Consider the following 15602-nt stretch of genomic DNA (forward strand, 5'->3'; position numbering starts at 1 on the left):
AACAAATTGAGCTCTTGACCCTCTTTGTAAAAACAAAAGTTAAAAACAAACTATAAAAATAAAGTGACAACTGATATCGAATTGCTTCAATTCACCATACACTTGGCATAAACAATCAGAACTCCCCCTTTCAACAAACTATTTTCTCATTAAGATTTCAAAACACTTAAGTTTGTTTTAATCACAATGATTTTTCCAGAAAATAAGTTTGTTTTTACCACTTGTAGGAATCTGTTCATCATCTTGTGCAATTTTAAACATATGTAGTATATCAAGTACAACTTAAGGTCCCTGATTTACCACTTGCAAATATGCACAAGCAAACATCTGTACCAGCTGTAAGATAAAACAAGTACAACTCAATGTCCTTGAATTACCACTTGTAGGAATATCACATCTACACAAACCATTTTACCAATCAAGATGCCGATTCCTGCTTCGCACTTACCAACCTGGAAGCTCCGGCGTAATCCTTCACCTGTAAAGATTTCAACAATTTAAAATTTTCTCAAAAACAATCTTTAAGAATGATGCCGATTCCTGATCCGCGATTACAAACTTGGGATCTTCGGCATAGTCCAGAGTTTTCAAGGGAAAATAATTTTCACCCAAGTTTTACCAACCTTGGGTGTTTTCAACTCTTGTTCAGTAGGGTTATAAGTTGCTTTCTTTGTCGCATAAAAATCTTTAACCCCTTTGGCCTTTCCTTCGACCATTTTCCCAAAAATTTTCTTAACATTCCCATTGAATGCTTTCTCAACATCAAATTCCTTCTGATCAGAAAAAAATTGATTTGAGATCTCAACTTTACCAACTTTTTGCTTAATACTTTCAAACTTCAAAGATGGAATTTCAACATCATCTTTTGAAGACACAGATTTTCCTTCTTTCATCACAACCTGTGGCTCCTTGATTTTGTGGAATCAGATTCATCGCTGACTTTCTCATCACCCTTCTTAACAACCCACACTTGGTTGTCCTTGGCTTTCTTTTTGTAAAAATTTTTCTTTAAACTCTCACCAACTTCATAAGTCGAATTTTCAAAAGTTTTGAAATTTTCATTCGGTTGTTTAATATCAACAATTTTTTCTTTCAGTTTTCCAGAAACTCCCTGTTTTGTCTTTGTAATTTTTGGACAATTTGGTGCAATGTGACCAGCTTCATTGCATTTAAAACAGGTTCGAGTATCTTTTCTGTGAAAAACTCCAGTTCCTTTTCTTTTCATCTCAGTAAGAAACTCCTGGTTTGATTGTCTCCAGAACGGTTTCTTCTGTTCTTCTTCTACACTTCCACCTGAAACAAATTCTGTTTTTGTTTTAGAAATTTTCTCATTTTTATAATTTTCTGATGGAATAAAACCCAAACCTTTCTTTTTGTAGCTACCATTATGGTTTGGTTTCTTTTGAAAACCCGGACCAGAATTGTAACCCTTTTTCTTGTTTAAACGTTGTTGAACTCTTGAAGTGTATTTTTTAGGTTTTCCAGTAAGATTTAAATCTTTTATTTCAAAAATATTAATTTCTGTCATTTTGAAAACCTTTTTGATCATTTCAAATCTAACACTTCTTATTGGAAACTCTTTGTCAGAATATAATTTGTCAGAATCATTCAAAGTATAAGCTACTTCGAATGTTTCATCATTCAAATTTGATTTTGGTAATAAAAACTCTTTACTGTAAGTCCTTTTATCCATCGGTTTTGAATTGTTGACTGACGAACTTGACCCTCCAGACTCAGACTTTGACTCAGACTCCTCATCAATATCCAATACTTGATCGACCACCTTTTTGATTAACTCAGACTCATGATCAGTGTCAGACGAGGTGAACGTGACATCAATGTTTTCTGGTAATTCATCAGTTGTTTCGGATTTTAGTTTTATATTGACCGCCTTTTGAACTTGCTCCTCATTTGGTTTTCTGGGAGAATAACCTTCCCAGATCGGAGGCGGACACTTGTTATAGCTAACAGTCGGTTTCTTACCAGTATCCTTCTTCTTTGGCTTGTCATCTTTGAATGCTTCGAAACCTGCAACAGTCGGATAAATTCAATCAATAAGATAATCAGAACTAGAATAACTTTGTAATAAACGTCTGATCCTCTCATTCTCAATTTTCTCCTTTTCCAACTCCTGCTTCAGTGTAGCACATTCTTCAATATAGTGATTGATTGCTTTTTGTTTTGTCATCATTGTAGCATTCATCATCGTCAAAGCGTTTTCTCTTTCAGAGTTAGTCTTTTGAAAACCAGTTACTGTTCTGTTCAAAACATCATAAGATTCTTTCACATAATTGAGATTGAACAGTAATTGTTCCTTCATCTTTTCAAGCTCAGCCAGCTTCTCATCTTTTGCTGCACAGTCTTTGCAAGATTCAAGACACTTTGAGCATGGCTTGATGACTTCCACAATCTTTTCAACTTTGATAATTTTCTCAACTTCAACCACCTTTTCTGCTTCAGTTACCTGCTCAGTTTCAGCAATCTTCTCAGCAGCAACTTTAACTTCTTCATTTCGAACAATCTCATCTTCATCAGTAACACTTTCAGTCTTCTCATGCTTTTGCTCTTTTGCTGCTCTTTTCTCCTTCAGCTTCTCCAAGCGATCTGCAAAATAAAAATGAAAACTTTCAGGAGAAAGATGAGATTTTGCAACATTAATATGTTTTTCTTCTTCATCATCACTGCTATCATCTGTTGGAGATTGATCAAACTCTACTGATTTGTCAGAACTATCATTCGAAGAACCAGAATCAGATGGTGTTTGATCAAAGACAATCTCCTTTTCTGAACTATCATCTGAAATTTGTGAGCTTTCATCAGACGAAACAGACTTTTCCTCTTCATTCTTCACAGTTACACCAATTGATGTCATCCACTCAGTGAACATATCTGGTTCTTTCACAATCTTGGCAATGAAGGCTTTGAAATCTCCTTTCTCATCTGTAAACATATCCCAGCTAAAACCTTCTGGTAGTCTTTCATCATCCTGAAAGTTCCAGTTAAAGTTTTCTTGATTCCCTAGACATGCCCTCTTTGAATCCTCTATCACTTTTCTACCATGAGCCACTTGTGGTTCTTGCTGTTGCTGTTGGCCAACTTGTTGATATATGGCTTTCCGGTAGTAATCATCTTTTCCGAACGGATTCTTTACATCACTTGCTTCTCTGTTCTTGCATTCCCTCTTGAAATGACCTTTCTCCTTGCATCGAAAACAAGTAACTTTAGATTTATCAAAACCCAAAGTAGAAACATGTGCATCAAGAAAGTCATTTCTCCCAGTAATCAGCTTGAACTTTTCAGCTCTTCTTAGGACACTAGCTAGACACCATTTGATGTCCATTAGTTCCATCTCTTCGGCGTCAATCTGATCGTAATCCTCTTTAGTAAGCATAGGATTCCCGATTCGCCCTGCAACCAATCCTTCATAAGATAGAAGAACTGAACCAAGAAAAGCCATGTGATCTTTTGCAGTTTCCTCAGAAAAACTTTGACCATCTGGAAGATTCAAGGCAATGTTGCACTGTATCACATAACCATTTCCAGTTTTTGTGCTTTGAGAATGAAAACCTTCAGATGAACTCTTTGGATTAACACTTGGATATGTAGAAAATCCACTACTTTTGTTTGAACTTTGATCAACTTTTTCCGTTGAATCTCCAGCACTAAATGCGGTTTGGATTTTCGGGCTTCTTTCAATTTCTAGAACACTGCCTTTGTAGTACATTTTCACGTCTTGTTGACCACTCGGATTGTTCATCCTTGCAATCTTTTGCTGTTCCAAATCTTGACCCTTAATCTTTTCAATAAACTGAGAAATCGTCAGTCCATCATAAACCCCAGTGTTCTTCAGAATCATCAAGTAAGTTCCCAACTCCTTTTGCGGTAAAGCGTCAGCTAACTTATCTACCAATCTTCACGATCTTTTGTTATGCTCAGCATCGACATGGATCGCACTAAGTGGCAATATCGTTCAATTAACTTCTTTGTATCTTCCCCGGGCAAACTCGTGAATAAATCAAATTCTTTCTTAAGCAATGCCTTCTTGCTTTTAATCATGTGTTCACTACCCTCAAACTTGACTCTAAGAGCATCCCAGATTGATTTTGAAGTTTTGTCATGCTGAAGCAGTATGAAGATGTCTTCTTTGATAGCTTGCTGAAGTAAACTGATCATCATTTTTTCAGCTCTATACATTTCTCGTTCTTTGTCATTGAATTCTAAGATTTCTTTTTCACTTTGCAGTTCAGTACGGGGTAGCACATATCTCTTCAAAATACACTCCCATGATCGCAAATGATTAGCTTGTACCCAGTTTTCGAACCTATCTTTCCATCCGTAGTACTCATCAATGCTCATTAGCTTCGGGGGTTTTTGGGTAGTTCCCGTTTCGTTTTCCAGATTCATGTTTTGAGCAATGACAGCCGGAGTAGATGGAGTAGCAAACGCGTTGTAAAAATCGTTATCCATGGTTCTTGTTCAAGCGAAATAACAACTTCAATAACAAGTTCTGTTCAAGCGAAATACCTGAAACAACAAACTTCAAGCGAAATCAAAAAATTACAGTTTCAAGCGAAATAGCAAGATAACAACAATAATCCTTGGAGCGGAATCAGCTTTCGAGCAAAATCACCGATTTCGCTTGAAATATTTTCAAGCGGAATAGAAAACTTGAAGCAAAATCAAGTACTTTTGGAGCGGAATCAGAAAATGTACTTTCGAGTGAAATCACTTCGGAGGTTCATTTTGGTCATTTTTAAGTCGAATTTTGGTCTGTAACTTTCTAGGCTTTGTTAATACGTATTTTTACACAATCTGTGAAAAGTTGATCCAGTTTTGACCGTTAAATTTTGATTTGTTGAAGAAAGAAGGTGTAGAAGTAAGAAAATGCAATCAATTCCAGCTGAAATCTGCAGAACTCCTCCTCCTAAGCTCTGATACCAGTTGTAGGATCGTGTATCTGACCCGAACGAGTCGTTCAGAGGAGTTTTGATCAGTTTCAGGTGCGGAAAACAAGAAACTGACTTAGAAACAGCTTAATCTTCACTTTAAACACTGATTAGATTGAAGTAACAGCAATTACAATCAGCCTTCACACCGGCAGCACCTCGGTATGGAATTCGACAAAGGTTCCAAATGATTTCGCTCCTAGCCTATATATACTAGTCTGATTCCGCTCGAAACATACATACAACCACTCAAGCGGAATAAGGAAGTTTGTGATTCCGCTTAAAACTGACCCATGTCATTTCAAGCGGAATTACCTGTTCAAGCGAAATCAACTTCTAAACAATCTAAAACTTGATATTTTCTCGATCTACGTGCCCTGATCTATTCTATCTAGACTAAGACTCGATACAAGACGAAGTCGACAGATGCATACACTAACATAGGTTCTACTGTGTATTGTAACACTGAAAGTAACATGACACCGAATAGCGAAACAGATATAACATGGTATGAACATGGTGGATACGCCACTGGTACTTCCTATATATAATTGTTCCTATCATGTTACCAAACTTTCGTAAAAACATGCCATGAGAAATTCATTGTTTCCCCATACCATATTGAATACAAACTTTGATCGCTCATAATCTATATCTCGTTTATACCCAAACATACTTCAAAAATGCCATCTTTTCCCAAAAGTCTTCCTCTTAAATAAATTTCGGGATAAAATTTCCTAAAGTAGGGGAGACTGTAACGCCTCGTATTTTCGTATTTCCATTTTTTTAGAAAATAAGTGTTCGTTTTCCTATTTTTGGAATCACAGTCGAAACCAGATCGAAAAACGGATTAGAAACAACAAACGACGCATTTTTACGCGATTTTTACCGTAATAGACAATCAGACGCGCAAACGTCTACTAACACTATTTTATGCCTTTTTAAATCTAAAATTTTAGTTTACGAAGCTACGTGGAGTTCGAGATTTGAAAACGGGTTCGCGAGTATGTTTGGGCCATTCAAAACAGGGGAATTGGGCTTGTGAGCCTGGGGCCCAAGCCCATTAACCCAACCTTATGTACTTAAGTGTAGACAAAAAGCCCTAAATCCATTTCTTTTTGCATATCATCGGCCGCATAACTTTCCCTCACATTCTTTCTTTTTCTCTGAGAAACCTTATCTTCTTACTCACCCTTTCATTTCAATGTCTGCATATCAATTCCAAACACCAAATTAGAGAAATCAAACTTAATCACTAAATGCACACATATGAAGCCCCTTTTCACCTCTGCAACATCTCGATCTCTCTTCCTCTTCCAATTTTCCAGCCGTCGGAGCCGGTTAACGGGCCGACCAAACCCACTGACACCATCTCTACCCCCCCCCCATCTCGGTCTCCCTGTTCACCTGAATGGCCGGCCGACCACCACCTGTGGTGGCGGCGTTCAACGGCTGCAACAACAATGGCGTACGGCGGCGACAAGTCTAGAGAGGCGGAGAGAAACGGTGAGAGAGAGAGAGGGAACAGAGAAGCTCACCGAAGAAACCCGACGTGACCGGAGACGTATGGGGTTCGCAACGGGATTCACGCATCACGACTTTCGGTATATCATTCATGTTGTTTAATTTTTTTTCGTTCAGTCACAAGTATTACAGATTTCATGAGAATGTTCAAAGAACTAAATTTACGAGATCATAACAAACAGTGACGTATAGTTCCGTTGATCCGTCGGGGATAGACGAGCCTTGTCGGAGGTGCTTAAAGGCTGCCAAAGGAGCCTACGCGTGTGGGAGTTTCAGCGGGTTCACCGGAGACCTACCGGAGCACTCGAAGACGTCACCGGAGCTCGACGACGAAGTCACGACATGAATTGATACTCCACAGTTGCGGTATACCTTTCTCTTGTCTGATCATACTTTTGCCGTTTAAATAAACATGAATAGAACATTAAAACCAATACATATATATATATATATATATATATATATATATATATATATATATATATATATAAATCCAGTTTGATGTTTTGTTTATGAGAAGGAAAAGTTAACTTAACCATTTTCAGTTTTGTTTTGTTGATACTGTTCTTTTAAATGGAGAAGGTGATTTTTTGTTTTTTTTTGTTTTTACCAATGAACGAGGTCAACTTAATTCAAAGTTCATAAAAGTAATTATGATGACATTCCTTTTTTGTTTAAATTCTTTTATTTTAATAATATAACTATAAAATTTAAAACTAGATAATTAATGTTTTATATTAATACTTTTATAACATCAAATTTACAAACTAGGAACTTTTTAGCTTATAAATCTAATTCGCAAACCTCAAATATTTGGAATTTATTTAACGAGTTCGTACACGTATTTCATATCTAGGATAACCACTCTCGTTCGTGCCCGTGGATTCTCAATCTTTACTCGTGCGCTTATTCACAAGGATTCTTATACGCAATCAATGTGAGCATACTCGACCCTTTTTATGCTTTAACGCATTTTTGGGTGCAACATGTTCGACCACTCAATCCATCGAGCACGTTATTTGTTATGCTTAGGTTGTTTATGCATGCTAATTGTTATGCTTAGGTTGTTTATGCATGTTAGTTTCAACTTGTATATCCATACTACTTGTTATGCTTAGGTTGTTCATGTATGCTAGATTCAACTTGAATATAAATTGGCACGTTGGATTGAGATAAACTTTTATACTAATACTTAAATTCAAACTTGTATGCTTGCCAGTACTTTTTGTACTGATCCATGCTTTTATTACGTGTTGCAGGATTTGATAATGCAAGGAATATAGTAGGATTGCCTAGAAACGCATTTAAATTTTAATAATTGTGGCATTGTAACTTACTTTCAAACCGGTTGTATTTTGTTTCCAATGTTGTAATAAACCATTATCATGAAATGAAATTTATTTACTTGAAGAATTGTTGTATATTATTTATTTCAAACTTGTGGTATTTCTAGTTCAAGCAATGTAAAATGTAATCATTAAATACTTGACACAAATAGCGTTATGAAGACTCTTGCAATCTAGTTTTCGTATCACTCTGATGTTTCCGCCATCGGTTGGGGTGTGACACCCGTGTCCATCCATCTTCTCTTTCTTCATTAAATGCAATTTGTCTGCATTAGTTGACCACGCCCCCGTGTCTGCTGGGCACGGCCCCGTGTGCAGAAGCGTATCTGTACTATCAAGATTTGCTTGGATTCTGCGAATCTTAGAATTGACCACACCCCCGTGCTGGGAAATAGAAGCTTCTACAACTTTGTCTTTTCTGCAGACACTTGGGCACGCCCCCGTGTTCAATGAGCACGGGGCGTGTTCAGCCTTCTGTTTTCTTGTTTTTGCTTGGGAAGATGCTGTCGAGGGGTCGGGCATGCCACGTTTATTCCCTTTCTTGTATTATTGTTAGATTTAGCTGCATTTTTGCTTCTTTTGTTCATTTAAGCTAATTTTACCCTTAAAATACAAAAGGAAGACAAAAGGACACTTTTTCCAACATTGGTACTAAAAAAAGGTTAGTTTTATCTCTGAAAAACTCGACACTGTGCCGAAAGTGTGTCATTTTGGCCTCCAGAAGTCAGTTTTTCATCAATGCGGATTTTTCGTTATGGCCCATTAATAGTCAGATAACATAGGTGATAATCATTCTGCACCAGTATCATGACTACCCCACTATTTTCCACAGTATGTGATCGCATCAACATATCTGTTCTTTGAAGCTCCGAAAGGTGTCCTAGAACAACCCATCTTGGTTGTTAAAAACTCGAAAAAAATTTCAATCACTAAATTTTTTCTGGAGACTCATCTCATAATTGCTATAAAAAATGCCCTATTTTTAGGCATTTGACCCATTCATGCGAATGGGCTGATTTTTGAACAAATGACTTTTTGGAACGAATGGGGGATCTCCTCTCGTCCTAGAGGCCTTCTCGTGAGAATGTGTCGTTTCGTACGAAAGGTGCTTTCGTCCGAAAGAGGCTGATCAAGAACATTCCCAATAACATTTTTCGATCCGAAATCTTTATTTCTACGAATTTCATTATGAAACTTCACAGATATGTGCGAAAATAAATTACGAATCTAATGATGTCTTCAATTTCAAATTCCATCCGTGAATTGACCTTCAATTTGTTGTTTATTTGATGTCTTACGTCTAAACCCCCTAAAATCCAAAATTCATGAGCGTAGGTGATTCAATCAACTGTTAGATCGATTGAATCGGTACCGTAGCTCTGATACCAATTGAGATTCTTGGATCCGGCGGGATTAGACGGAGTTTTGGCCCCGGTAGAACTGATTTGGTAGAATATTATTGATAAGAATGGAGTAGAAGCAGAATAATCAGTGGTTGAATGCTTGCTTCATTCATACCGAAAGAGTTTACATCTTTTATAAGCTGGCAAAACTCTGGAGAAATTTCGCTAGCGTTTCCCTTCTGGGAACCAAAACTTATGAAATAAGGAGCCCTCATCCCCTATTTATAGGCAAAGCCTATTCGCACGAAACTGCCTGGGACGAGAGGGCTCTCTCGTACGAAAGGGTTATTGGCTCCTTTCGCACGAACACGCCTTTCGTGAGAAAGGGCTTCAATACATACAAAACCGACCCTTTTTCACACTAATCTATATAATATTCAACACACGCTCTATCTAGCCTATTCGCACAGTGGCGGATATACAAAATAAGCACCAACGGTCTCTTTGGTTCCGTAAGGATCTGAAAGTAATTGTGATTAGGTTATGTGAGTTTTATGATTTTTTTTCCTGTTGTTTGATTTTGATTGGGTGTTTAGTGTACATAATTGGATTAGTTGGCATCTTAAAAAGGGTGTTAAGATGTATGGCTTAGTTAAAAGTCTCCTATTTTGTCAGTTTGAAGTTAGTTTGAAGTTAAGATGATATAATTATCATTAATATTTGTTAGGAAGTAGAATTAGAATCTCATTGGTCTGTATTTTTGTTGCTTATGAGTCGAGTCGAGTCATCTCCCAAGCGGACTTAGGTGAAGATGGATATACAAGTTGATGATTGTTCAAATTTATTCGGTTATTTGTCGTGTGGAGTGTAGCAATTATGGTCACAATGTTGGTTCATTGGTGGATCTAGCAATTATGGTCACAATCTAGGAATATAGGTCATGAATGCAATTGTCATTTTGATGCCTAATTAACGGAAATTGTTGATGATCTTGAGATCGGGGCATTAAAAGTATTATAATTTGGTTAAGCTACTTTGAAATTTACATGTAGTAGAGTTTTGTTGGTCTCATTTTAGTCCAAAACTGATTACTTCTTAACTTCAGACTTCAGATTGAAAAATTGGCCCTAAAGCACTCGACAACAGTGTAACACATGATGTCAAAGTTTATATAGGATGTTGTTTGACCTTAAAGAAGTCAAAATAACAGAATGCAAAAGCTTAATCTTTGCAATTAGTTATAAGTTTATAACAAAATGTAAAAGGAGGGCAACGATATTATCACTTGACCTGCTTTCATTGTTTTATTTGTAATGGAACATTTACAACATTTAACTAATCACAGTAACTTTTTGTTCTTTCACTTACATTCTTATGAAGCTATGCTTGTATTTACTGTAGGCCATAGATCCAGCTATCTTTGTTAATGGAGTAGGATTCAAGAAATTTTTTTTGAATTATAAAGGTGTTCCTTCAGGTAAGGGATTCCCAAAATTACTAAGTTGCATCTTGAATATTGTGCTTGAAGTGAATTTCTATGATGGGTTTTTTTTTGCCCTAAAATTGAAGAATCGTTTACCCGACTTAGAAAAAAACAACAAATAAAGTATTAAACATCAAATTTAAATAATTGAACTCCATCATACATTCGTTATAAACTTTCAATTCTTTCCATAGGTTTTTCGCATGATGCGGAGGAAGCTTTATTCATGTCATATTTTGAGGGTTCTTATTAGTTGAAGCAAAAGGGTAGTCTCTTTCGTATTAGCTACTTTTAGAGATATAATATGCATTTTGGAGCTAACAAACAATATAGTAAAAGGATAGTCTTTTTGTATTAGCTACTTTTAGAGATATAATATGCATTTTGGAGCTAACAATATAGTTAATGATTATTTCCATGATTTGAAATTTTGAACAAAGCCTAGATGTGGATATGTACACATATTTAACCAGTCAACTTTTGTTCATCCACTCATGAAAGACTACAAAATCCATGTTTCATTCAGCAGCTTCAACTTTTTCTTAAAAATCATTGATTTTATCAACTTTTTTTTTTTTTTTTTTTTTTTTTTGTTTTAGGTGAGGGGCTCTATGATGAGAACAAGATGTGTTTTTATCAGGGGCTTTCTGATGAGACAAGATAAACACAATGTCCAAAGAAAGAGAAACACTATCCACCAATTGTGGTGGATGAATGATTAAATGCCATGTCACCTAATACCATGCCAATAATGAAAAAAGAAAAAGATGTTTTGAGAGCATCTTATGTTAAAATCCATGGGAAGAAGCAGCATAGATGTTTTAACATTTAATGGTAACTATCAGTGTTTTCTTTTACGCTCACATAATATTCATCTTACTTAACAGTACATAGAAAGCCTACATCAAAATATATAGTTATGTTATTTTCTATGTGCATGATGTATAGAGTATGTAAAAAACTAATACACTATATAAAATATAAGAACTAACTACTTTTTTTGGTCATGGATTCAGGTTCATAGTTTACTGCCTGCTGAGACCAAAGTCACTGCTACCTTTTTCCGCTTTTATATTGGAATAACTTTTTATACATCAAAGTGAGTCGCTATAATACAAAGAAATGAAACTTGGCTGCTATAACACACACACACATATATAAAAGGATATATATATATAGAGGCCGGTTAACGTACAATACCTCTTATCATACATTATGTACGCGATGCCCTCAGCCGTACGATCTTCAATCGATCAAACGCGAGCGAAACTAATTTAAATGATTAAATTAATCATTTTAATATATCTAAATCATACCAGGAAGGTTAAACGTCATTGTGATGTCATAAATCTCTGTAATTGACCGATGATAGTTCAAAATCAAACCCTAAATCAAATTCAAAAACCTGAAAATCTTCTTCCCCAACCTCCCTTTGTTCCTTTTAGTGCGATATCGATAATAAGAACTACTAATTTGGGAGTTGTAAGGGTCAAACGGAAGAAGACTGACAATGATCGACCAACAATCGAAGAAGATGAACAGTAACACACACACAGATTTTTCACATGCGATATTCAATTTTCCACATGCGATTCTACACACCCCATGTCATTTTTCACATTACCACATGCTAGCCATTTTTTCACATGCGATATTCAATTTTCCACATGCGATTCTACACACCCGATGCCGTTTTTCACATTACCCCATGCTAGCCATTTTTTCACATGCGATATTCAATTTTCCACATGCGATTCTACACACCCCATGCCATTTTTCACATTACCACATGCCATTTTTTCACATGCGATATTCAATTTTCCACATGCGATTCTACACACCCCATGCCATTTTTTACATTACCCCATGCCATTTTTTCACATGCGATATTCAATTTTTCACATGCGATTCTACACACCCCATGCTATTTTTCACATTACCCCATGCTAGCCATTTTTCACATGCGATATTCAATCTTTCATATGCGATTCTACACACCCCATACCATTTTTCACATTACCCTATGCCATTTTTTCACATGCGATATTCAAATCTTCCACATGCGATTTTGTCCATCTACACACCTCATGCCATTTTTCACACTACCCCATGCTAACCATTTTTTCATATGCGATATGTATTGAATTCGCACCAGATCTGCACCTGATCGAACGGCTGGGATGATCGCGTACGTATCGTACGATAAGCGCATTTGTATTTTACTCTTTACCTATATATATATATATATATATATATATATATATATATATATATAAGGTTGGATGTCATAACTGGGTATTTTTATATGTACGGTGCGTAACAATATGTAAAAGTTATACACTACTAATCTGCTATGCTTTTTTATGGACGTCTGAGGCCAAATTTGTTTGGTTTTTGTTTAGGGTATCTAGGGGAGTGAATAACATACCAGGGTATTTGCAGCCTGCCATCAGTCATATTCCTTTTGGAAAATCGCTCACGTATTTTGGGCTTCTTCTTGCATCTTGGGTGTTCTTTGTGTTTATAGCGTTTACGATTTTCCTACCTGTTATTGTACCTCAGAAGTTTGCTCTGTGTTTTACTGTTGGATGTCGCTTTAGAATAAGGTAATTCCTCATGCTCAAACGGCCGAAAAATCAGCATCTACAAATGACATTAAGTAAGGTACTTGCGTAAGACTGGAAGGTATGGAGGAGGCAAGTCCTCCAAGGATGGGCCGCCACGTCACTGCCACGTAGGAGTGGCTTGGAGGGGATGGACCTAGGGGGTGGGGGATGAACCCCTTTGTGTATATATATGTATGTATGTATAGGTATATGTGAGAGAAGGAAGGAGAAGGAGGGCCGGCGAGAACGGCCGGGGGTTGCTGGTCAAGCCGGGACGAGCCGGGAGGGGCGGTGTGGGGGACCGGCGCCGGGCCTCGCCGGGCCTAAGCCGGCCCCCATACCTTCTAGTCTAAAAGTTTTGAAATTAAATTAGAGGTGAGAGTTTGGGTTGGTCAGGTGGTAAGAGCAGATTCTTTGTTTTCCTTTTGTCTTTTGTTCCATTTTCGTTTTGGGACCGGAGTCCTTACCAAAACTTTCCAAACTCTCACCAAACACTGCAACTTCACAAAATAGTCAACTAAGTACCAATTTATGAATATTTATAACAAAAAATCTAACAAAAATGGAAGAATAATTGAGGTAAATATATATGATTTTTTAAGTATATCAAATATTCCCACACTTATTCGTTTGCTTGTCCCTAAGCAATTCTCAAACAACACATCATACCTACGTTAGACCATAAACGACTAAAATCCAGCAAGATCTAAGCAAGCCACAAATCATAAGGACACAAAGAAATCGCAAGAATGACAACGGTCAAGAAGTATATTATCTAACTAGTCAAATGTGTTACTTTTTAAAAAACATGGGATTACTTAATCAAGCTTCACTCCCCATCATGACCAAACTAAGCTAATACCTTCACAATTGTCTCTTATCACACGGTATAGATCAAACATATGAAAGAAAGCCCTGAACACCTAAACATGAAGCGTGAAACACATAAGGTTGGACAAGGATCAAATTCCCACCTAATTGTTTGGGTCGGTACTAATCAAGAGGTCTTATCAGGTAGTTAAAGGCTAAGGGTAGGCTGATACGTACAAGGGAAAAGTGGCTAAAAACAAAAAAACAAATCCGAAAAAAAGACTAAAGAACACAAACAAAACCAAGTGGGTAATTTTGACCCATTCCTAACTTATTCTATTTTTTTTCTTTTTCTCACTCAAACCTTTATTTATTTAGATGTGACAACCTGTATATTTTTATCGAATCGTAAAGCAACAAGTGTCCGGAAACTCTCTAGGTTTTCCAGATTTGTTAGAGGAGAGGGACAAAATATATAAAATGGGGTTTGGAATCAAGTTGAGGGATTAATGTTGTAAAAATGCCAAAACTTCCATTTACGAAGGTCCTTTACGGACCGCAAGGGGGTACAAAAGGGTTTACGCGCCGTAAGGCATTCGTTGGCAGAATAGTTGCAGCTACAATGTTTGCCACCTATCTTTGTTTTGTGCCACCTTAAACCTCCTTCAAGTAAGTGTCCTGCCACTAATCAACACCAGAGAAGTCGGGGACATGTGGCAACACCTCTTCTCTCCAAGATCACTATAAATAGGCTCATTGTTGAACCATTTTTTCTTCACACCTTCACATTCTCTTCTCATCTCTTCTTTATTTGGAGCTTGCTTCTAGACTTGAAGCCTCCTTTTCTGAGTTCTAAGCTTTCCTCCTAACACTAGTAAGTATTCCTTCTGGTTCTATTTCATTTTATTAGCTAGTTATTAGCCAAAAGTCAAACAAATTGACTTTTGCTTTGACTTTTAGCTCTGACCGTTTCGGTCAAGTCAAAGTTTAAATTGAACTTTGCAACGTGATCGTAATAATGAAGGTGTTAATACCTTGCGATTTCACCATATGAGCATCACGTATAGTAGGTGAAATAAAGTCAAACATATGTAAAATAAAAGTAAAAAAATGCAGATTTTGCAATTTACGACAAATGATCTTCTAAGTATCAACACTATAAATTTTCACATTATAGCAGTTTATATAACATTATAAGACTTGTTTATCATGCCTAACTCATCATTTTCTGTTTAGCATTCAATTCCTAGTCGAAAGTCAAGCAGTTTGACTTCTGCTTTGACTTTCGATTTTGACCAGTTTGGTCAACCTTAAAACCCGATCAAGCCCGACTATGTGACCATAATAATATAGGGAATAACCCTATGAGGTTATACCTTCTGGTCAAAACATTGGGGTCAATTGACGAGTCAAATAAATATATTTAAAAGGTTAAAAATACCTTTTTTTGCGTAAAAATGGATAAAATGGTTTTAAACCTATATGATCTATAATCTGACCTTAAGACTGATCATATAACATCATAAAATGTGTTTTGACATATC

At 36.6% G+C, this 15602-nt stretch overlaps 1 long non-coding RNA gene across 1 annotated transcript; it reads left to right on the plus strand.

The window, feature by feature from the left end:
* The first annotated feature begins 6080 nt into the window (after positions 1-6080).
* LOC110886079 lies at positions 6081-11184 on the plus strand. The gene is made up of 5 exons (XR_004869689.1): positions 6081-6550; positions 6653-6836; positions 7327-7407; positions 10561-10636; positions 10837-11184. It is a non-coding gene; the product is annotated as an uncharacterized LOC110886079 (long non-coding RNA).
* The last annotated feature ends 4418 nt before the right edge of the window (positions 11185-15602 follow it).

This window comes from Helianthus annuus, chromosome 10 (assembly GCF_002127325.2).
Source record: "Helianthus annuus cultivar XRQ/B chromosome 10, HanXRQr2.0-SUNRISE, whole genome shotgun sequence".
Lineage (NCBI taxonomy): Eukaryota > Viridiplantae > Streptophyta > Magnoliopsida > Asterales > Asteraceae > Helianthus > Helianthus annuus.